General features: G+C 47.8%; 10 non-coding genes and 6 pseudogenes across 10 annotated transcripts; all 16 read right to left on the bottom strand.

The window, feature by feature from the left end:
- Positions 1 to 8,441: 8,441 nt before the first annotated feature.
- LOC135590166 (5S ribosomal RNA) lies at positions 8,442 to 8,560 on the bottom strand. Its single transcript, XR_010477572.1, has one exon. It is a non-coding gene; the product is annotated as a 5S ribosomal RNA (ribosomal RNA).
- Positions 8,561 to 8,995: 435 nt separating this feature from the next.
- LOC135589549 (5S ribosomal RNA) lies at positions 8,996 to 9,114 on the bottom strand. Its single transcript, XR_010476956.1, has one exon. It is a non-coding gene; the product is annotated as a 5S ribosomal RNA (ribosomal RNA).
- A 544-nt stretch (positions 9,115 to 9,658) lies between these two features.
- LOC135591185 (5S ribosomal RNA) lies at positions 9,659 to 9,769 on the bottom strand (annotated as a pseudogene).
- A 544-nt stretch (positions 9,770 to 10,313) lies between these two features.
- LOC135591531 (5S ribosomal RNA) lies at positions 10,314 to 10,424 on the bottom strand (annotated as a pseudogene).
- A 544-nt stretch (positions 10,425 to 10,968) lies between these two features.
- Positions 10,969 to 11,087, bottom strand: LOC135590272 (5S ribosomal RNA). Its single transcript, XR_010477679.1, has one exon. It is a non-coding gene; the product is annotated as a 5S ribosomal RNA (ribosomal RNA).
- A 544-nt stretch (positions 11,088 to 11,631) lies between these two features.
- Positions 11,632 to 11,741, bottom strand: LOC135591735 (5S ribosomal RNA; annotated as a pseudogene).
- A 544-nt stretch (positions 11,742 to 12,285) lies between these two features.
- On the bottom strand, positions 12,286 to 12,404 carry LOC135590474 (5S ribosomal RNA). Its single transcript, XR_010477881.1, has one exon. It is a non-coding gene; the product is annotated as a 5S ribosomal RNA (ribosomal RNA).
- A 544-nt stretch (positions 12,405 to 12,948) lies between these two features.
- LOC135589547 (5S ribosomal RNA) lies at positions 12,949 to 13,067 on the bottom strand. The gene has a single exon (XR_010476954.1). It is a non-coding gene; the product is annotated as a 5S ribosomal RNA (ribosomal RNA).
- Positions 13,068 to 13,611: 544 nt separating this feature from the next.
- On the bottom strand, positions 13,612 to 13,722 carry LOC135591184 (5S ribosomal RNA; annotated as a pseudogene).
- A 544-nt stretch (positions 13,723 to 14,266) lies between these two features.
- Positions 14,267 to 14,385, bottom strand: LOC135589895 (5S ribosomal RNA). Its single transcript, XR_010477302.1, has one exon. It is a non-coding gene; the product is annotated as a 5S ribosomal RNA (ribosomal RNA).
- A 435-nt stretch (positions 14,386 to 14,820) lies between these two features.
- LOC135590473 (5S ribosomal RNA) lies at positions 14,821 to 14,939 on the bottom strand. Its single transcript, XR_010477880.1, has one exon. It is a non-coding gene; the product is annotated as a 5S ribosomal RNA (ribosomal RNA).
- A 2,649-nt stretch (positions 14,940 to 17,588) lies between these two features.
- On the bottom strand, positions 17,589 to 17,707 carry LOC135589857 (5S ribosomal RNA). Its single transcript, XR_010477263.1, has one exon. It is a non-coding gene; the product is annotated as a 5S ribosomal RNA (ribosomal RNA).
- A 544-nt stretch (positions 17,708 to 18,251) lies between these two features.
- On the bottom strand, positions 18,252 to 18,362 carry LOC135591183 (5S ribosomal RNA; annotated as a pseudogene).
- Positions 18,363 to 18,906: 544 nt separating this feature from the next.
- On the bottom strand, positions 18,907 to 19,025 carry LOC135590253 (5S ribosomal RNA). The gene has a single exon (XR_010477659.1). It is a non-coding gene; the product is annotated as a 5S ribosomal RNA (ribosomal RNA).
- A 435-nt stretch (positions 19,026 to 19,460) lies between these two features.
- Positions 19,461 to 19,579, bottom strand: LOC135589545 (5S ribosomal RNA). The gene has a single exon (XR_010476953.1). It is a non-coding gene; the product is annotated as a 5S ribosomal RNA (ribosomal RNA).
- Positions 19,580 to 20,123: 544 nt separating this feature from the next.
- On the bottom strand, positions 20,124 to 20,234 carry LOC135591182 (5S ribosomal RNA; annotated as a pseudogene).
- Positions 20,235 to 20,728: the final 494 nt, after the last annotated feature.

The raw sequence follows: 20,728 nt of genomic DNA, 5'->3' as shown, positions 1-20,728 counted from the left end.
GAGCTCAGTCTCGAGCCCTGCCAGGTGATGCAATCACCGAGCTCAGTCTTCGAGCTCTGGCAGAGAGGTGCATCAGCCTGAGCTCAGTTTGGAGCTCTGCCAGGTGATGCAACCACCGAGCTCAGTTTAGAGCTCTGCCAGGTGATGCAATCACCAAGCTCAGTCTTCGAGCTCTGCCAGGTGATGCAATCACCGAGCTCAGTCTTCGAGCTCTGGCAGAGAGAAGCAATCGCCTGAGCTCAGTCTTCGAGCTCTGCCAGGCGGTGCCACCTCTCCAGTCAAGAGGTGCAACCGCCTGATCCCAGAATTCTGGGATTTGATCGATTTGATCGTTTTGAGCTCCAAATTTGAACTGGGTTGGGGGCCTATAAATACCCCACCCATTCAGCACTGAATAGATACAGATCCACACCGAATTCTTGATCTTTTCAGTGATTCTAAGAGCTCAAATTTGTGTAAAGTCCTAAAGTTCTCCTCCTTCTGTTCTTCAAGTCTTGAGTTGTAAAGAGAGGAGAGAAAGGATCTGTAAAGGTTGTCTCCTGAGCCTGTCAAAAGGAGAGAAACTGTAAAAGGGCAGTTAGCCTTCGCCCATTGAAGGAAGGCAGCTAGTTGACGTCGGCAACCTCGTCGGTGGAGGAAGCCAAAAGTGGAGTAGGTCAAGGCTGACCGAACCACTCTAAATCTCTGGTTTGCGTTTATTTTTGAGCACTTTATCATTACTGCAAACCTCCTCCATTACTACTGCTCTCTGCGCTTTCACGAACAAGTTCTAAGTGCTGTTCTTTCAGAATCTGCATTCAAACGTAAATCGTGTTTTCGTACGATCTTCACACTGCAGTTTACGCTTACATTCGGACTCCATTTATAACTGCAAATTGCTTTCTACGTAAAACGCTTTTCAAGGTTCAAAACTGCTTTTAAACGCAAAACTACATTTAGACGTAAATCTGAGTTTAGACGTAAATCTGCGTTTAGACGTAAAACTACGTTTAGACGTAAATCTGCGTTTTGACGTAAAACTGCGTTTGAACGTAAAACTGAGTTTAGACGCAAACTGCGCTTAGACGCAAACTGTGCTTAGACGCAAACTGTATTTAGACGCAAACTGCGCTTAGACGCAAAACTGCGCTTAGACGCAAACTGCACTGTGATTCTGCTTTTATATCGAAATCATTTTTTATCGGACGAACGCAGCTTTAGCTTTTAAATTGCTGTAAGATTTCCGCTGCACTAATTCACCCCCCCCCCTCTTAGTGCTCTCGATCCTAACAATTGGTATCAGAGCCCGGTTAACTCTCAAAAGGATTAAAACCCAAGAGAGATGGCTTACGCCGGAAACCAAGAGGGCCATTCTATTACACGTCCACCCATGTTTAATGGGACGGACTACACCTACTGGAAAACCCGAATGAGGATCTTTCTTATTTCTATGGATTTTGAATTATGGAATCTTGTCGAGAATGGTTTTTCAAAGTCTTCTCTTCCAATGATCGATTGGAATGATTTGGAGAAGAAGGCTTTCGCTCTAAATGCAAAGGCTATGAATGCCTTATTTTGTGCACTCGATAAAAACGAGTTTAACCGTGTTTCAACTTGTGAAACTGCATTTGATATTTGGCACACACTCGAAGTGACCCATGAGGGCACAAGTAGAGTAAAAGAGTCAAAAATCAATTTGCTGTTACACTCTTTCGAACTCTTTCGGATGAAACCGAGTGAAACCATTGGCGACATGTTTACCCGTTTCACGGATATCGTCAACGGTTTAAAAGGACTCGGAAAGAGCTTTTCGGATTTTGAGCTTGTTAATAAGATACTAAGATCCCTTCCTAAGAGTTGGGATCCTAAAGTCACCGCTATTCAAGAGGCAAAAGATCTGCGAAATTTCCCTCTTGAAGAACTAATCGGGTCACTAATGACCTATGAAATGACTTGTAAAGCTCATGAAGAGCAAGAAGACATCCTTCCAAAGAACAGGAAGGATATGGCACTCAAAACGTCAGAATGCCACTTGAGAGAAAACTCAAGTGATGAGGACTGTGATGATGACTTGGCACTACTAACAAGAAAGTTTAAAAAGTTCTTTAAAAGAAACAAATTTAAGAATGATGCAAAAAATAAACTTGAACCCAAAAAGGACCAAGTGATCTGCTATGAATGCAAAAAGCCGGGACACTACAAAAGTGATTGTCCCCAAGTCAAGAAAAGAACAACAAAGAAGAAGGCGCTCCAAGCAACATGGGATGATTCGAGCGCATCTGAGGAAGAGGAGTCCAACACCGAGCAAGTTGCTCATTACGCCTTAATGGCCATCGAAGACGAGGTAACAAATCCAATAGATGCTGATTTATCTTTCGATGAATTATTAAATGCTTTCAATGATTTATTTGACGAATGCAAGAGTATAAGTAGAAAATATAAATTGCTGAAAAAGATGCATGATAGTCTTACCTGTGAGTTTGATAAGTTAAAAGTCGAACATCATGATAGTTTAAATTCATGTATCAAATGTCATGATTTAGAAACTATGCAAAAAGAAAACCTGCTACTCAAGGACACCTTGAAGAAATTCGAGGTTGGTAGCAAGTCATTAAACATGATCCTTGCAAACAAGGGTCACATTCCTAAAAGAAGTGGGATTGGATTTGTGAGGAGTCCTCACCGAAATCCAACTACCTTTGTAAAAGGCCCCATCTTACATGTTCAACACCAAACCAAGTGCAACTTTTGTTGCAAATCTGGACACAAGACACATTGTTGTCCATTCAAGAAAATAAGTCCAAACAAATTAATTTGGGTTCCTAAGGGAACCATGATAAACTCTATGCAACATGATAGAAAATGTAGATCTATTTATGAGGCACCCAAAAGCAAATGGGTTCCTAAAGATCATCCCTTCCTATAAAAACATTAAAAGTCTAGGCCGGAGCAAGAAATAATATTCTGCTCCTTGACTCTCAATGGTCATAAACCAACAATCAAAAAGGAACTCGCAACGCTTAAGTAACAAGTGGAAGTTATCACAAATACGATACAATCAGAAACATATGATACCCCCCTGATTTTCAAAACTCGTTCATCTACGAATCAATTCTTGTAGAAACTAAATATGTCATGATCTTAAAAGGGATACCAAACAAACATACGTATGCACGTTAAAAGATCTATCTTACAAAGAGCTTCTTCCTTAAATAAAAACTCATACGAAATCATTAATTGCCTTGAAACTCTCCTCAAGGCAAAGGCTCCCTAATCAAATCATCTTAAGTGCTCACCTGCTGCAGGCGGTGGCACCTCTCCAGCTGGCGGTGGGACCTCCAGCTATCACAGGTTGCCAGAGGTTGCACCGCTCCAGCCAGAGGTGCAACCGCCAGCAGCTCTGCCCTTTAAAATCACGCTAGGGCCGGCTAAGGAACCGACCACAACTCACCCCCATTTTCTCCTCTACTCTTCCAAGTCTCCTCCATTCCCATTTCACTCCTCTAAGCCTTCCAAACACCTCCCATTTCGGAGCAAAACATCAAGAATCCTTCCTTCCCTTGAAGATTTCACAAAGGTACTCTCTAAGAAGCTCTTAAAATTCTGTTTTGTTCTTCATTTACTTTAGCTCATCATCATCCCTCTAAACAGCAGTAGTAATGGGATCTAGAAGATCCTCAAGGGACAAGGGAAAGAGGAGAGTAGTAGAAGAGTTTGATCTCACTCTTTTTGATTCCAAAAACCATGCTGAAAAATTTCTCTCCTTCGAACTAAGAAGCATCAATAAGGGAAAATACGTAGATCTGAATGAACTAAGAGATGTAGAGACTATCCATTGGTTTGCAAACCTAAATCTACTTCCCATTTTGCAGATCAACGAACCCATTTATCCTAGACTAGTTAGATTGTTTTACAACAACATGCAAATAGATGATGAAGAAAGGATATCAACCTATCTCTTAGGACAACACATCTCAATCACTGATAGATTCATTTGTGATATGATAGGTATTCCCATGAAAAGCATAGGACTTTACTTTAAAGGATCATGGGATGAACAAACTATTGAAACATCCTACGTTGAAGCCTTAGGAACAATCCTTGCCAATCCTAACATAGAATCTATTCCTAAAAGTTGTGAACATCTATTGCCCTTTAACACTAAGATACTTCATCATATCATGACTAGTATAATTCTTCCTAAACAATACCATCATGATGAAGTGAGTCAATTGGAATTAGGAATTATGTACCTAATCATGAAAGGACGTGACATTTGTCTTGGCTATCTGATCCAACAAAACATGTTGGAATTATCTACGAAAGATATGATGCTCCCATATGGTGGAATAATTACTAGAATAATGAAAGCTTACGACATTCAAATACCACTAGAAGAAGAAGTAATGAAATCAGATAGATTCAGCATAATAAACAAAAATCTACTTCACCGACTAAGATGTCACTATAAAAACGGTAACTGGGTTAGAATGCCTAGAAGAACTGATCCCCCTCAGCCTGAACCTGAACCTGAACCAGAGTCGGAAACCCCAGTCTTTAGGAGTACCCACTCTCCTCCGATCTGTCCCTTTGAGGAAACATATCCGGTTGAGCAAACTCACACATCATCCATCGAAGATATCGGGATTCGGATGGACCGATTTGAACAAAGACAAGAACGGCTTGAACTTCAACAAGATCAAATCCTAACCGAGCTGCAGCAAATCCATCGACAATTTGACTCTTTACTTAGGCACTTTAATCTTCCACTTCATGAATAAGCTTGTATAAACATCTGATGTTGTAAACTCTTTATGTTATTCATGAAGGACTTTGTCTTTATGGTTACCTGATATGCTGTACATATAGTTATCTTTGTTTGTGTAAGCATATTTGCAAACATCTCTTGTTGTTTATCTCGGTTTTTGCACTGAAACTAAAAAGGTTTAAAAGCCTATGCCTTGAAAAATATGAAGCAACATACCAATGTAAGTTGATAAATCAGCAGTATGACATTGATATGGTTGCTAATATGATTGCTATCTTACCATGTGATGCAATGCTACACTTGCTGAAATAAAAATCTTGCTATGCAATATGATAGAATGCTGCACTTGAAATAATTGTGTTACTACATCAAAAGATTCAAACACATTGATATTAGACATCACTTATACGAGATCATGTCTCCAATCATGACGTAACCATAGAATTCATTGATACTAAACATCAACTAGCTGACATTTTTACAAAACCCCTATGTGAAGAACAATTTGATTACATAAGAAGAAAATTAGGAATGTTGAATTGTCCGAATACTTTAACTAGTTAAAATTATTTTTCGGATGTTATTACTATTACATGCCTTGACAAACGCTTGATCAAATAACATGTTGCAAATTATGTGACAAATATTTTTAACCAGATGCATGTAAGAAGTTCATTTTTCGGTTTGTATACTAAAAATGGGATGTTCTTGTACACTCTTATGAAAACTCTTTGAAAAATGACTTTCCTCCGTCAAGCAAAAATAATAAAAAGATATATGTGTCATGACTTCCTTTATATGCTTGATAATGCTATCATGCTTTTTGTTGATGACAAAGGGGGAGAAACATATGAATTGATAAACACTATGTCATAGCTGAACTGCCATCATCATATCTATGTCATAGTTGCAAATACTTGAATGATGCTATAAACAATGTTATGCCATCCTTGCATCACCAAGAGATATGTGAACATGTGCTATAGTTTGCATCATATCTTGATTTGATATCCTATTTTGTGAAGTAAATGCAAACTTGCTAGAAAATCTCAAATGTGTGCATCATGTAAAAAGTCCTTCGTAGCTTTATATGTTTACATGATGAACAGTTACAAACACCATAATACAAACGTGATGATGAATGTCAAGCTTTGACATCATCCTTGAAGAGATACATCATGATAGGTATCATGATGGGAGTATTGATAAGTTTAACTGATCTAACTTATCAATACGTCACTTGAATTCTTAGTCTTGAATTCAAGGTTGACTTATCTCAACTATGGCATATAGACAGGGGGAGTTAAGGATAACTCCATTATCAATTGATTGTCATCATCAAAAAGGGGGAGATTGTTGAATCTCGGATTTTGATGATGAAGTCAATTGTCATTTGTTGTCTAATCTATGTGTTGAGATAAGTGTGCAGGATTAACTACGATAAGAGTAAGACAAGCAGCAGGTGTTGCGCCGGAGTCAAGATCATGATCACGTTGGGAGTTCGAGAGTTCGACGGAAGTTCGGACGGTCGTCGGAGGTTCAGCGAGGACAGATCCGAGAAGTCCAGAAGCTTGCCAAGCGAAGCTCGTCAGAACTCGCCAAGTGGATCGTCGCAAAGTCCAGGAGTATGCCGGATGTCCGCAGAAGGATCACCGAGGGTTATCGGTTGATCGACGGAAGTTGGCCGGAAACTCGCCGGAAGAAGCGATTGACGCATCGGAGCAAAGCTGCAGAAGTTGTCTTAGAGTTAATCGTAGTTAGCATGATGATTAAGCATGAAAATGGGAGGTGATCCCATTAGCTTAATCTTGGGGCAATTGGGCCCCTGAAAAGATTCAAAGTGGGCCGAATGGAGTGAACCATTCAGACCCTGATTGCACCAGGAGGTGCAACCGCCCCAGCCAGGAGGTGCAACCGCCTGGGCTGTGGGGTTGGGAGGTGCAACCGCCCCAGCCAGGAGGTGCAACCGCCAGGGCTGCGAGGCTGGGAGGTGCAACCGCCCCAGCCGAGAGGTGCAACCGCCCAGAGCTCAGTCTACGAGCTAGACTGGGCGGTGCAACCTCCTCTGCCAAGAGGTAGCACCGCCAGAGCTCAAGTTTCGAGCTCTGCCAGGCGATGCAACCACCAAGCTCAGTCTTCGAGCTCTGGCAGAGAGGTGCATCAGCCTGAGCTCAGTCTCGAGCCCTGCCAGGTGATGCAATCACCGAGCTCAGTCTTCGAGCTCTGGCAGAGAGGTGCATCAGCCTGAGCTCAGTTTGGAGCTCTGCCAGGTGATGCAACCACCGAGCTCAGTTTAGAGCTCTGCCAGGTGATGCAATCACCAAGCTCAGTCTTCGAGCTCTGCCAGGTGATGCAATCACCGAGCTCAGTCTTCGAGCTCTGGCAGAGAGAAGCAATCGCCTGAGCTCAGTCTTCGAGCTCTGCCAGGCGGTGCCACCTCTCCAGTCAAGAGGTGCAACCGCCTGATCCCAGAATTCTGGGATTTGATCGATTTGATCGTTTTGAGCTCCAAATTTGAACTGGGTTGGGGGCCTATAAATACCCCACCCATTCAGCACTGAATAGATACAGATCCACACCGAATTCTTGATCTTTTCAGTGATTCTAAGAGCTCAAATTTGTGTAAAGTCCTAAAGTTCTCCTCCTTCTGTTCTTCAAGTCTTGAGTTGTAAAGAGAGGAGAGAAAGGATCTGTAAAGGTTGTCTCCTGAGCCTGTCAAAAGGAGAGAAACTGTAAAAGGGCAGTTAGCCTTCGCCCATTGAAGGAAGGCAGCTAGTTGACGTCGGCAACCTCGTCGGTGGAGGAAGCCAAAAGTGGAGTAGGTCAAGGCTGACCGAACCACTCTAAATCTCTGGTTTGCGTTTATTTTTGAGCACTTTATCATTACTGCAAACCTCCTCCATTACTACTGCTCTCTGCGCTTTCACGAACAAGTTCTAAGTGCTGTTCTTTCAGAATCTGCATTCAAACGTAAATCGTGTTTTCGTACGATCTTCACACTGCAGTTTACGCTTACATTCGGACTCCATTTATAACTGCAAATTGCTTTCTACGTAAAACGCTTTTCAAGGTTCAAAACTGCTTTTAAACGCAAAACTACATTTAGACGTAAATCTGAGTTTAGACGTAAATCTGCGTTTAGACGTAAAACTACGTTTAGACGTAAATCTGCGTTTTGACGTAAAACTGCGTTTGAACGTAAAACTGAGTTTAGACGCAAACTGCGCTTAGACGCAAACTGTGCTTAGACGCAAACTGCGCTTAGACGCAAACTGTATTTAGACGCAAACTGCGCTTAGACGCAAAACTGCGCTTAGACGCAAACTGCACTGTGATTCTGCTTTTATATCGAAATCATTTTTTATCGGACGAACGCAGCTTTAGTTTTTAAATTGCTGTAAGATTTCCGCTGCACTAATTCACCCCCCCCCCTCTTAGTGCTCTCGATCCTAACAGTTTTGGCCGCTCGGGGCGCAAAAAGTAGTGCAACACGAGGACTTCCCAGGGGGTCAGCCATTCTAGAACCATGTCTGGTCATTGTATGTTTTATGAAGAAATTTTTAGATGATGATTTCATTATTCTCTTGCTATATATATGTTAATGACATATTTATTGTTGGCCAGAATGCAAGAAAAATTGAAAAGCTTAAAAGAGAGTTTTAAGTAAGTCTTTTGGCCGCTCGGGGCCCAAAAAGAAGTGCAACACGAGGACTTCCCAGGGGGTCACCCATCCTAGTACTACTCTCGCACAAGCACGCTTAACTTTGGAGTTCTGATGGAATCCGGTGCTTTAGTGCAGATATGATCGCACTCGTTTTGTGTGCGTCGTCCCTCGCCTTTGTGCACGTCGCGGACGGCGCATCGACGACGGGACTTTCTCGAACGAACTCGGAATCGCTATTGCGGCCCCATTCCGGAAAGCTCTCTCCGAGCCCCACGAGACTGACTGCGTAGCGGTCACGGCAAATTCCGAGGCCCAAAACCATCGCCTCGGAGGTCGACGGGAGAGGTTTTGGCCGCTCGGGGCGCAAAAAGTAGTGCAACACGAGGACTTCCCAGGGGGTCACCCATCCTAGAACCATGTCTGGTCATTGTATGTTTTATGAAGAAATTTTTAGATGATGATTTCATTATTCTCCTGCTATATATATGTTAATGACATATTTATTGTTGGCCAGAATGCTAGAAAAATTGAAAAGCTTAAAAGAGAGTTTTAAGTAAGTCTTTTGGCCGCTCGGGGCGCAAAAAGGAGTGCAACACTAGGACTTCCCAGGGGGTCACCCATCCTAGTACTACTCTCGCCCAAGCAGGCTTAACTTCGGAGTTCTGATGGGATCCGGTGCTTTAGTGCTGGTATGATCGCACTCGTTTTGTGTGCGTCGTCCCTCGCCTTTGTGCACGTCGCGGACGGCGCATCGACGACCGGAGCCCCGAAACCTCTCGAACGATCTCGGAATCGCCATTGTCGGATCCCTCCGATGCCCACGAGGCCGACCGCGTACCGGACACGGCAAGCGCGCGCCGAAACCATCGGGACTTTCTCGAACGAACTCGGAATCGCTATTGCGGCCCCATTCCGGAAAGCTCTCTCCGAGCCCCACGAGACTGACTGCGTAGCGGTCACGGCAAATTCCGAGGCCCCAAACCATCGCCTCGGAGGTCGACAGGAGAGGTTTTGGCCGCTCGGGGCGCAAAAAGGAGTGCAACACGAGGACTTCCCAAGGGGTCACCCATCCTAGAACCATGTCTGGTCATTGTATGTTTTATGAAGAAATTTTTAGATGATGATTTCATTATTCTCCTGCTATATATATGTTAATGACATATTTATTGTTGGCCAGAATGCTAGAAAAATTGAAAAGCTTAAAAGAGAGTTTTAAGTAAGTCTTTTGGCCGCTCGGGGCCCAAAAAGGAGTGCAACACGAGGACTTCCCAGGGGGTCACCCATCCTAGTACTACTCTCGCCCAAGCACGCTTAACTTCGGAGTTCTGATGGGATCCGGTGCTGGTATGATCGCACTCGTTTTTTGTGCGTCGTCCCTCGCCTTTGTGCACGTCGCGGACGGCGCATCGACGACCGGAGCCCCGAAACCTCTCAAACGATCTCGGAATCGCCATTGTCGGATCCCTCCGATGCCCACGAGGCCGACCGCGTACCGGACACGGCAAGCGCGCGCCGAAACCATCGGGACTTTCTCGAACGAACTCGGAATCGCTATTGCGGCCCCATTCCGGAAAGCTCTCTCCGAGCCCCACGAGACTGACTGCGTAGCGGTCACGGCAAATTCCGAGGCCCCAAACCATCGCCTCGGAGGTCGACAGGAGAGGTTTTGGCCGCTCGGGGCGCAAAAAGGAGTGCAACACGAGGACTTCCCAAGGGGTCACCCATCCTAGAACCATGTCTGGTCATTGTATGTTTTATGAAGAAATTTTTAGATGATGATTTCATTATTCTCCTGCTATATATATGTTAATGACATATTTATTGTTGGCCAGAATGCTAGAAAAATTGAAAAGCTTAAAAGAGAGTTTTAAGTAAGTCTTTTGGCCGCTCGGGGCCCAAAAAGGAGTGCAACACGAGGACTTCCCAGGGGGTCACCCATCCTAGTACTACTCTCGCCCAAGCACGCTTAACTTCGGAGTTCTGATGGGATCCGGTGCTGGTATGATCGCACTGGTTTTTTGTGCGTCGTCCCTCGCCTTTGTGCACGTCGCGGACGGCGCATCGACGACCGGAGCCCCGAAACCTCTCAAACGATCTCGGAATCGCCATTGTCGGATCCCTCCGATGCCCACGAGGCCGACCGCGTACCGGACACGGCAAGCGCGCGCCGAAACCATCGGGACTTTCTCGAACGAACTCGGAATCGCTATTGCGGCCCCATTCCGGAAAGCTCTCTCCGAGCCCCACGAGACTGACTGCGTAGCGGTCACGGCAAATTCCGAGGCCCAAAACCATCGCCTCGGAGGTCGACGGGAGAGGTTTTGGCCGCTCGGGGCGCAAAAAGTAGTGCAACACGAGGACTTCCCAGGGGGTCACCCATTCTAGAACCATGTCTGGTCATTGTATGTTTTATGAAGAAATTTTTAGATGATGATTTCATTATTCTCCTGCTATATATATGTTAATGACATATTTATTGTTGGCCATAATGCTGGAAAAATTGAAAAGCTTAAAAGAGAGTTTTAAGTAAGTCTTTTGGCCGCTCGTGGCGCAAAAAGTAGTGCAACAAGAGGACTTCCCAGGGGGTCACCCATCCTAGTACTACTCTCGCCCAAGCAGGCTTAACTTCGGAGTTCTGATGGGATCCGGTGCTTTAGTGCTGGTATGATCGCACTCGTTTTGTGTGCGTCGTCCCTCGCCTTTGTGCACGTCGCGGACGGCGCATCGACGACCGGAGCCCCGAAACCTCTCGAACGATCTCGGAATCGCCATTGTCGGATCCCTCCGATGCCCACGAGGCCGACCGCGTACCGGACACGGCAAGCGCGCGCCGAAACCATCGGGACTTTCTCGAACGAACTCGGAATCGCTATTGCGGCCCCATTCCGGAAAGCTCTCTCCGAGCCCCACGAGACTGACTGCGTAGCGGTCACAGCAAATTCCGAGGCCCAAAACCATCGCCTCGGAGGTCGACGGGAGAGGTTTTGGCCGCTCGGGGCGCAAAAAGGAGTGCAACACGAGGACTTCCCAGGGGGTCACCCATCCTAGAACCATGTCTGGTCATTGTATGTTTTATGAAGAAATTTTTAGATGATAATTTCATTATTCTCCTGCTATATATATGTTAATGACATATTTATTGTTGGCCAGAATGCTAGAAAAATTGAAAAGCTTAAAAGAGAGTTTTAAGTAAGTCTTTTGGCCGCTCGGGGCCCAAAAAGGAGTGCAACACGAGGACTTCCCAGGGGGTCACCCATCCTAGTACTACTCTCGCCCAAGCACGCTTAACTTCGGAGTTTGATGGGATCCGGTGCTGGTATGATCGCACTCGTTTTTTGTGCGTCATCCCTCGCCTCTGTGCACGTCGCGGACGGCGCATCGACGACCGGAGCCCCGAAACCTCTCGAACGATCTCGGAATCGCCATTGTCGGATCCCTCCGATGCCCACGAGGCCGACCGCGTACCGGACACGGCAAGCGCACGCCGAAACCATCGGGACTTTCTCGAACGAACTCGGAATCGCTATTGCGGCCCCATTCCGGAAAGCTCTCTCCGAGCCCCACGAGACTGACTGCGTAGCGGTCACGGCAAATTCCGAGGCCCAAAACCATCGCCTCGGAGGTCGACGGGAGAGGTTTTGGCCGCTCGGGGCGCAAAAAGTAGTGCAACACGAGGACTTCCCAGGGGGTCACCCATCCTAGAACCATGTCTGGTCATTGTATGTTTTATGAAGAAATTTTTAGATGATGATTTCATTATTCTCCTGCTATATATATGTTAATGACATATTTATTGTTGGCCATAATGCTGGAAAAATTGAAAAGCTTAAAAGAGAGTTTTAAGTAAGTCTTTTGGCCGCTCGGAGCGCAAAAAGGAGTGCGACACGAGGACATCCAAGGGGGTCACCCATCCTAGTACTACTCTCGCACAAGCACGCTTAACTTTGGAGTTCTGATGGGATCCGGTGCTTTAGTGCAGATATGATCGCACTCGTTTTGTGTGCGTCGTCGCTCGCCTTTGTGCACGTCGCGGACGGCGCATCGACGACCGGAGCCCCGAAACCTCTCGAACGATCTCGGAATCGCCATTGTCGGATCCCTCCGATGCCCACGAGGCCGACCGCGTACCGGACACGGCAAGCGCGCGCCGAAACCATCGGGACTTTCTCGAACGAACTCGGAATCGCTATTGCGGCCCCATTCCGGATAGCTCTCTCCGAGCCCCACGAGACTGACTGCGTAGCGGTCACGGCAAATTCCGAGGCCCAAAACCATCGCCTCGGAGGTCGACGGGAGAGGTTTTGGCCGCTCGGGGCGCAAAAAGTAGTGCAACACGAGGACTTCCCAGGGGGTCACCCATCCTAGAACCATGTCAGGTCATTGTATGTTTTATGAAGAAATTTTTAGATGATGATTTCATTATTCTCCTGCTATATATATGTTAATGACATATTTATTGTTGGCCAGAATGCTAGAAAAATTGAAAAGCTTAAAAGAGAGTTTTAAGTAACTCTTTTGGCCGCTCGGGGCGCAAAAAGGAGTGCAACACTAGGACTTCCCAGGGGGTCACCCATCCTAGTACTACTCTCGCCCAAGCAGGCTTAACTTCGGAGTTCTGATGGGATCCGGTGCTTTAGTGCTGGTATGATCGCACTCGTTTTGTGTGCGTCGTCCCTCGCCTTTGTGCACGTCGCGGACGGCGCATCGACGACCGGAGCCCCGAAACCTCTCGAACGATCTCGGAATCGCCATTGTCGGATCCCTCCGATGCCCACGAGGCCGGCCGCGTACCGGACACGGCAAGCGCGCGCCGAAACCATCGGGACTTTCTCGAACGAACTCGGAATCGCTATTGCGGCCCCATTCCGGAAAGCTCTCTCCGAGCCCCACGAGACTGACTGCGTAGCGGTCACGGCAAATTCCGAGGCCCCAAACCATCGCCTCGGAGGTCGACAGGAGAGGTTTTGGCCGCTCGGGGCACAAAAAGGAGTGCAACACGAGGACTTCCCAAGGGGTCACCCATCCTAGAACCATGTCTGGTCATTGTATGTTTTATGAAGAAAATTTTAGATGATGATTTCATTATTCTCCTGCTATATATATGTTAATGACATATTTATTGTTGGCCAGAATGCTAGAAAAATTGAAAAGCTTAAAAGAGAGTTTTAAGTAAGTCTTTTGGCCGCTCGGGGCCCAAAAAGGAGTGCAACACGAGGACTTCCCAGGGGGTCACCCATCCTAGTACTACTCTCGCCCAAGCACGCTTAACTTCGGAGTTCTGATGGGATCCGGTGCTGGTATGATCGCACTCGTTTTTTGTGCGTCGTCCCTCGCCTTTGTGCACGTCGCGGACGGCGCATCGACGACCGGAGCCCCGAAACCTCTCAAACGATCTCGGAATCGCCATTGTCGGATCCCTCCGATGCCCACGAGGCCGACCGCGTACCGGACACGGCAAGCGCGCGCCGAAACCATCGGGACTTTCTCGAACGAACTCGGAATCGCTATTGCGGCCCCATTCCGGAAAGCTCTCTCCGAGCCCCACGAGACTGACTGCGTAGCGGTCACGGCAAATTCCGAGGCCCCAAACCATCGCCTCGGAGGTCGACGGGAGAGGTTTTGGCCGCTCGGGGCGCAAAAAGTAGTGCAACACGAGGACTTCCCAGGGGGTCAGCCATTCTAGAACCATGTCTGGTCATTGTATGTTTTATGAAGAAATTTTTAGATGATGATTTCATTATTCTCTTGCTATATATATGTTAATGACATATTTATTGTTGGCCAGAATGCTAGAAAAATTGAAAAGCTTAAAAGAGAGTTTTAAGTAAGTCTTTTGGCCGCTCGGGGCCCAAAAAGGAGTGCAACACGAGGACTTCCCAGGGGGTCACCCATCCTAGTACTACTCTCGCACAAGCACGCTTAACTTTGGAGTTCTGATGGAATCCGGTGCTTTAGTGCAGATATGATCGCACTCTTTTTGTGTGCGTCGTCCCTCGCCTTTGTGCACGTCGCGGACGGCGCATCGACGACGGGACTTTCTCGAACGAACTCGGAATCGCTATTGCGGCCCCATTCCGGAAAGCTCTCTCCGAGCCCCACGAGACTGACTGCGTAGCGGTCACGGCAAATTCCGAGGCCCAAAACCATCGCCTCGGAGGTCGACGGGAGAGGTTTTGGCCGCTCGGGGCGCAAAAAGTAGTGCAACACGAGGACTTCCCAGGGGGTCACCCATCCTAGAACCATGTCTGGTCATTGTATGTTTTATGAAGAAATTTTTAGATGATGATTTCATTATTCTCCTGCTATATATATGTTAATGACATATTTATTGTTGGCCATAATGCTGGAAAAATTGAAAAGCTTAAAAGAGAGTTTTAAGTAAGTCTTTTGGCCGCTCGGGGCGCAAAAAGGAGTGCGACACGAGGACATCCAAGGGGGTCACCCATCCTAGTACTACTCTCGCACAAGCACGCTTAACTTTGGAGTTCTGATGGGATCCGGTGCTTTAGTGCAGATATGATCGCACTCGTTTTGTTTGCGTCGTCCCTCGCCTTTGTGCACGTCGCGGACGGCGCATCGACGACCGGAGCCCCGAAACCTCTCGAACGATCTCGGAATCGCCATTGTCGGATCCCTCCGATGCCCACGAGGCCGACCGCGTACCGGACACGGCAAGCGCGCGCCGAAACCATCGGGACTTTCTCGAACGAACTCGGAATCGCTATTGCGGCCCCATTCCGGATAGCTCTCTCCGAGCCCCATGAGACTGACTGCGTAGCGGTCACGGCAAATTCCGAGGCCCAAAACCATCGCCTCGGAGGTCGACGGGAGAGGTTTTGGCCGCTCGGGGCGCAAAAAGTAGTGCAACACGAGGACTTCCCAGGGGGTCACCCATCCTAGTGTTAGGATCGAGAGCACTAAGAGGGGGGGGGGTGAATTAGTGCAGCGGAAATCTTACAGCAATTTAAAAGCTAAAGCTGCGTTCGTCCGATAAAAAATGATTTCGATATAAAAGCAGAATCACAGTGCAGTTTGCGTCTAAGCGCAGTTTTGCGTCTAAGCGCAGTTTGCGTCTAAACACAGTTTGCGTCTAAGCGCAGTTTGCGTCTAAGCACAGTTTGCGTCTAAGCGCAGTTTGCGTCTAAACTCAGTTTTACGTTCAAACGCAGTTTTACGTCAAAACGCAGATTTACGTCTAAACGTAGTTTTACGTCTAAACGCAGATTTACGTCTAAACTCAGATTTACGTCTAAATGTAGTTTTGCGTTTAAAAGCAGTTTTGAACCTTGAAAAGCGTTTTACGTAGAAAGCAATTTGCAGTTATAAATGGAGTCCGAATGTAAGCGTAAACTGCAGTGTGAAGATCGTACGAAAACACGATTTACGTTTGAATGCAGATTCTGAAAGAACAGCACTTAGAACTTGTTCGTGAAAGCGCAGAGAGCAGTAGTAATGGAGGAGGTTTGCAGTAATGATAAAGTGCTCAAAAATAAACGCAAACCAGAGATTTAGAGTGGTTCGGTCAGCCTTGACCTACTCCACTTTTGGCTTCCTCCACCGACGAGGTTGCCGACGTCAACTAGCTGCCTTCCTTCAATGGGCGAAGGCTAACTGCCCTTTTACAGTTTCTCTCCTTTTGACAGGCTCAGGAGACAACCTTTACAGATCCTTTCTCTCCTCTCTTTACAACTCAAGACTTGAAGAACAGAAGGAGGAGAACTTTAGGACTTTACACAAATTTGAGCTCTTAGAATCACTGAAAAGATCAAGAATTCGGTGTGGATCTATATCTTTTCAGTGCTGAATGGGTGGGGTATTTATAGGCCCCAACCCAGTTCAAATTTGGAGCTCAAAACGATCAAATCGATCAAATCCCAGAATTCTGGGATCAGGCGGTTGCACCTCTTGACTGGAGAGGTGGCACCGCCTGGCAGAGCTCGAAGACTGAGCTCAGGCGATTGCTTCTCTCTGCCAGAGCTCGAAGACTGAGCTCGGTGATTGCATCACCTGGCAGAGCTCGAAGACTGAGCTTGGTGATTGCATCACCTGGCAGAGCTCTAAACTGAGCTCGGTGGTTGCATCACCTGGCAGAGCTCCAAACTGAGCTCAGGCTGATGCACCTCTCTGCCAGAGCTCGAAGACTGAGCTCGGTGATTGCATCACCTGGCAGGGCTCGAGACTGAGCTCAGGCTGATGCACCTCTCTGCCAGAGCTCGAAGACTGAGCTTGGTGGTTGCATCGCCTGGCAGAGCTCGAAACTTGAGCTCTGGCGGTGCTACCTCTTGGCAGAGGAGGTTGCACCGCCCAGTCTAGCTCGTAGACTGAGCTCTGGGCGGTTGCACCTCTCGGCTGGGGCGGTTGCACCTCCCAGCCTCGCAGCCCTGGCGGTTGCACCTCCTGGCTGGGGCGGTTGCACCTCCCAACCCCACAGCCCAGGCGGTTGCACCTCCTGGCTGGGGCGGTTGCACCTCCTGGTGCAATCAGGGTCTGAATGGTTCACTCCATTCGGCCCACTTTGAATCTTTTCAGGGGCCCAATTGCCCCAAGATTAAGCTAATGGGATCACCTCCCATTTTCATGCTTAATCATCATGCTAACTACGATTAACTCTAAGACAACTTCTGCAGCTTTGCTCCGATGCGTCAATCGCTTCTTCCGGCGAGTTTCCGGCCAACTTCCGTCGATCAACCGATAACCCTCGGTGATCCTTCTGCGGACATCCGGCATACTCCTGGACTTTGCGACGATCCACTTGGCGAGTTCTGACGAGCTTCGCTTGGCAAGCTTCTGGACTTCTCGGATCTGTCCTCGCTGAACCTCCGACGACCGTCCGAACTTCCGTCGAACTCTCGAACTCCCAACGTGATCATGATCTTGACTCCGGCGCAACACCTGCTGCTTGTCTTACTCTTATCGTAGTTAATCCTGCACACTTATCTCAACACATAGATTAGACAACAAATGACAATTGACTTCATCATCAAAATCCGAGATTCAACACCTAGAACCATGTCAGGTCATTGTATGTTTTATGAAGAAATTTTTAGATGATGATTTCATTATTCTCCTGCTATATATATGTTAATGACATATTTATTGTTGGCCAGAATGCTAGAAAAATTGAAAAGCTTAAAAGAGAGTTTTAAGTAACTCTTTTGGCCGCTCGGGGCGCAAAAAGGAGTGCAACACTAGGACTTCCCAGGGGGTCACCCATCCTAGTACTACTCTTGCCCAAGCAGGCTTAACTTCGGAGTTCTGATGGGATCCAGTGCTTTAGTGCTGGTATGATCGCACTCGTTTTGTGTGCGTCGTCCCTCGCCTTTGTGCACGTCGCGGACGGCGCATCGACGACCGGAGCCCCGAAACCTCTCGAACGATCTCGGAATCGCCATTGTCGTATCCCTCCGATGCCCACGAGGCCGGCCGCGTACCGGACACGGCAAGCGCGCGCCGAAACCATCGGGACTTTCTCGAACGAACTCGGAATCGCTATTGCGGCCCCATTCCGGAAAGCTCTCTCCGAGCCCCACGAGACTGACTGCGTAGCGGTCACGGCAAATTCCGAGGCCCCAAACCATCGCCTCGGAGGTCGACAGGAGAGGTTTTGGCCGCTCGGGGCGCAAAAAGGAGTGCAACACGAGGACTTCCCAAGGGGTCACCCATCCTAGAACCATGTCTGGTCATTGTATGTTTTATGAAGAAAATTTTAGATGATGATTTCATTATTCTCCTGCTATATATATGTTAATGACATATTTATTGTTGGCCAGAATGCTAGAAAAATTGAAAAGCTTAAAAGAGAGTTTTAAGTAAGTCTTTTGGCCGCTCGGGGCCCAAAAAGGAGTGCAACACGAGGACTTCCCAGGGGGTCACCCATCCTAGTACTACTCTCGCCCAAGCACGCTTAACTTCGGAGTTCTGATGGGATCCGGTGCTGGTATGATCGCACTCGTTTTTTGTGCGTCGTCCCTCGCCTTTGTGCACGTCGCGGACGGCGCATCGACGACCGGAGCCCCGAAACCTCTCAAACGATCTCGGAATCGCCATTGTCGGATCCCTCCGATGCCCACGAGGCCGACCGCGTACCGGACACGGCAAGCGCGCGCCGAAACCATCGGGACTTTCTCGAACGAACTCGGAATCGCTATTGCGGCCCCATTCCGGAAAGCTCTCTCCGAGCCCCACGAGACTGACTGCGTAGCGGTCACGGCAAATTCCGAGGCCCCAAACCATCGCCTCGGAGGTCGACGGGAGAGGTTTTGGCCGCTCGGGGCGCAAAAAGTAGTGCAACACGAGGACTTCCCAGGGGGTCAGCCATTCTAGAACCATGTCTGGTCATTGTATGTTTTATGAAGAAATTTTTAGATGATGATTTCATTATTCTCTTGCTATATATATGTTAATGACATATTTATTGTTGGCCAGAATGCTAGAAAAATTGAAAAGCTTAAAAGAGAGTTTTAAGTAAGTCTTTTGGCCGCTCGGGGCCCAAAAAGGAGTGCAACACGAGGACTTCCCAGGGGGTCACCCATCCTAGTACTACTCTCGCACAAGCACGCTTAACTTTGGAGTTCTGATGGAATCCGGTGCTTTAGTGCAGATATGATCGCAATCTTTTTGTGTGCGTCGTCCCTCGCCTTTGTGCACGTCGCGGACGGCGCATCGACGACGGGACTTTCTCGAACGAACTCGGAATCGCTATTGCGGCCCCATTCCGGAAAGCTCTCTCCGAGCCCCACGAGACTGACTGCGTAGCGGTCACGGCAAATTCCGAGGCCCAAAACCATCGCCTCGGAGGTCGACGGGAGAGGTTTTGGCCGCTCGGGGCGCAAAAAGTAGTGCAACACGAGGACTTCCCAGGGGGTCACCCATCCTAGAACCATGTCTGGTCATTGTATGTTTTATGAAGAAATTTTTAGATGATGATTTCATTATTCTCCTGCTATATATATGTTAATGACATATTTATTGTTGGCCAGAATGCTAGAAAAATTGAAAAGCTTAAAAGAGAGTTTTAAGTAAGTCTTTTGGCCGCTCGGGGCGCAAAAAGGAGTGCAACACTAGGACTTCCCAGGGGGTCACCCATCCTAGTACTACTCTCGCCCAAGCAGGCTTAACTTCGGAGTTCTGATGGGATCCGGTGCTTTAGTGCTGGTATGATCGCACTCGTTTTGTGTGCGTCGTCCCTCGCCTTTGTGCACGTCGCGGACGGCGCATCGACGACCGGAGCCCCGAAACCTCTCGAACGATCTCGGAATCGCCATTGTCGGATCCCTCCGATGCCCACGAGGCCGACCGCGTACCGGACACGGCAAGCGCGCGCCGAAACCATCGGGACTTTCTCGAACGAACTCGGAATCGCTATTGCGGCCCCATTCCGGAAAGCTCTCTCCGAGCCCCACGAGACTGACTGCGTAGCGGTCACGGCAAATTCCGAGGCCCCAAACCATCGCCTCGGATGTCGACAGGAGAGGTTTTGGCCGCTCGGGGCGCAAAAAGGAGTGCAACACGAGGACTTCCCAAGGGGTCACCCATCCTAGAACCATGTCTGGTCATTGTATGTTTTATGAAGAAATTTTTAGATGATGATTTCATTATTCTCCTGCTATATATATGTTAATGACATATTTATTGTTGGCCAGAATGCTAGAAAAATTGAAAAGCTTAAAAGAGAGTTTTAAGTAAGTCTTTTGGCCGCTCGGGGCCCAAAAAGGAGTGCAACACGAGGACTTCCCAGGGGGTCACCCATCCTAGTACTACTCTCGCCCAAGCACGCTTAACTTCGGAGTTCTGATGGGATCCGGTGCTGGTATGATCGCACTCGTTTTTTGTGCGTCGTCCCTCGCCTTTGTGCACGTCGCGGACGGCGCATCGACGACCGGAGCCCCGAAACCTCTCAAACGATCTCGGAATCGCCATTGTCGGATCCCTCCGATGCCCACGAGGCCGACCGCGTACCGGACACGGCAAGCGCGCGCCGAAACCATCGGGACTTTCTCGAACGAACTCGGAATCGCTATTGCGGCCCCATTCCGGAAAGCTCTCTCCGAGCCCCACGAGACTGACTGCGTAGCGGTCACGGCAAATTCCGAGGCCCCAAACCATCGCCTCGGAGGTCGACAGGAGAGGTTTTGGCCGCTCGGGGCGCAAAAAGGAGTGCAACACGAGGACTTCCCAAGGGGTCACCCATCCTAGAACCATGTCTGGTCATTGTATGTTTTATGAAGAAATTTTTAGATGATGATTTCATTATTCTCCTGCTATATATATGTTAATGACATATTTATTGTTGGCCAGAATGCTAGAAAAATTGAAAA

This window comes from Musa acuminata, chromosome BXJ1-8, assembly GCF_036884655.1.
Source record: "Musa acuminata AAA Group cultivar baxijiao chromosome BXJ1-8, Cavendish_Baxijiao_AAA, whole genome shotgun sequence".
Classification (NCBI taxonomy): Eukaryota; Viridiplantae; Streptophyta; class Magnoliopsida; order Zingiberales; family Musaceae; genus Musa; species Musa acuminata.
The sequence above is the reverse complement of the archived record's forward strand: the minus strand, read 5'-3'. Positions and strand labels throughout refer to the sequence as shown.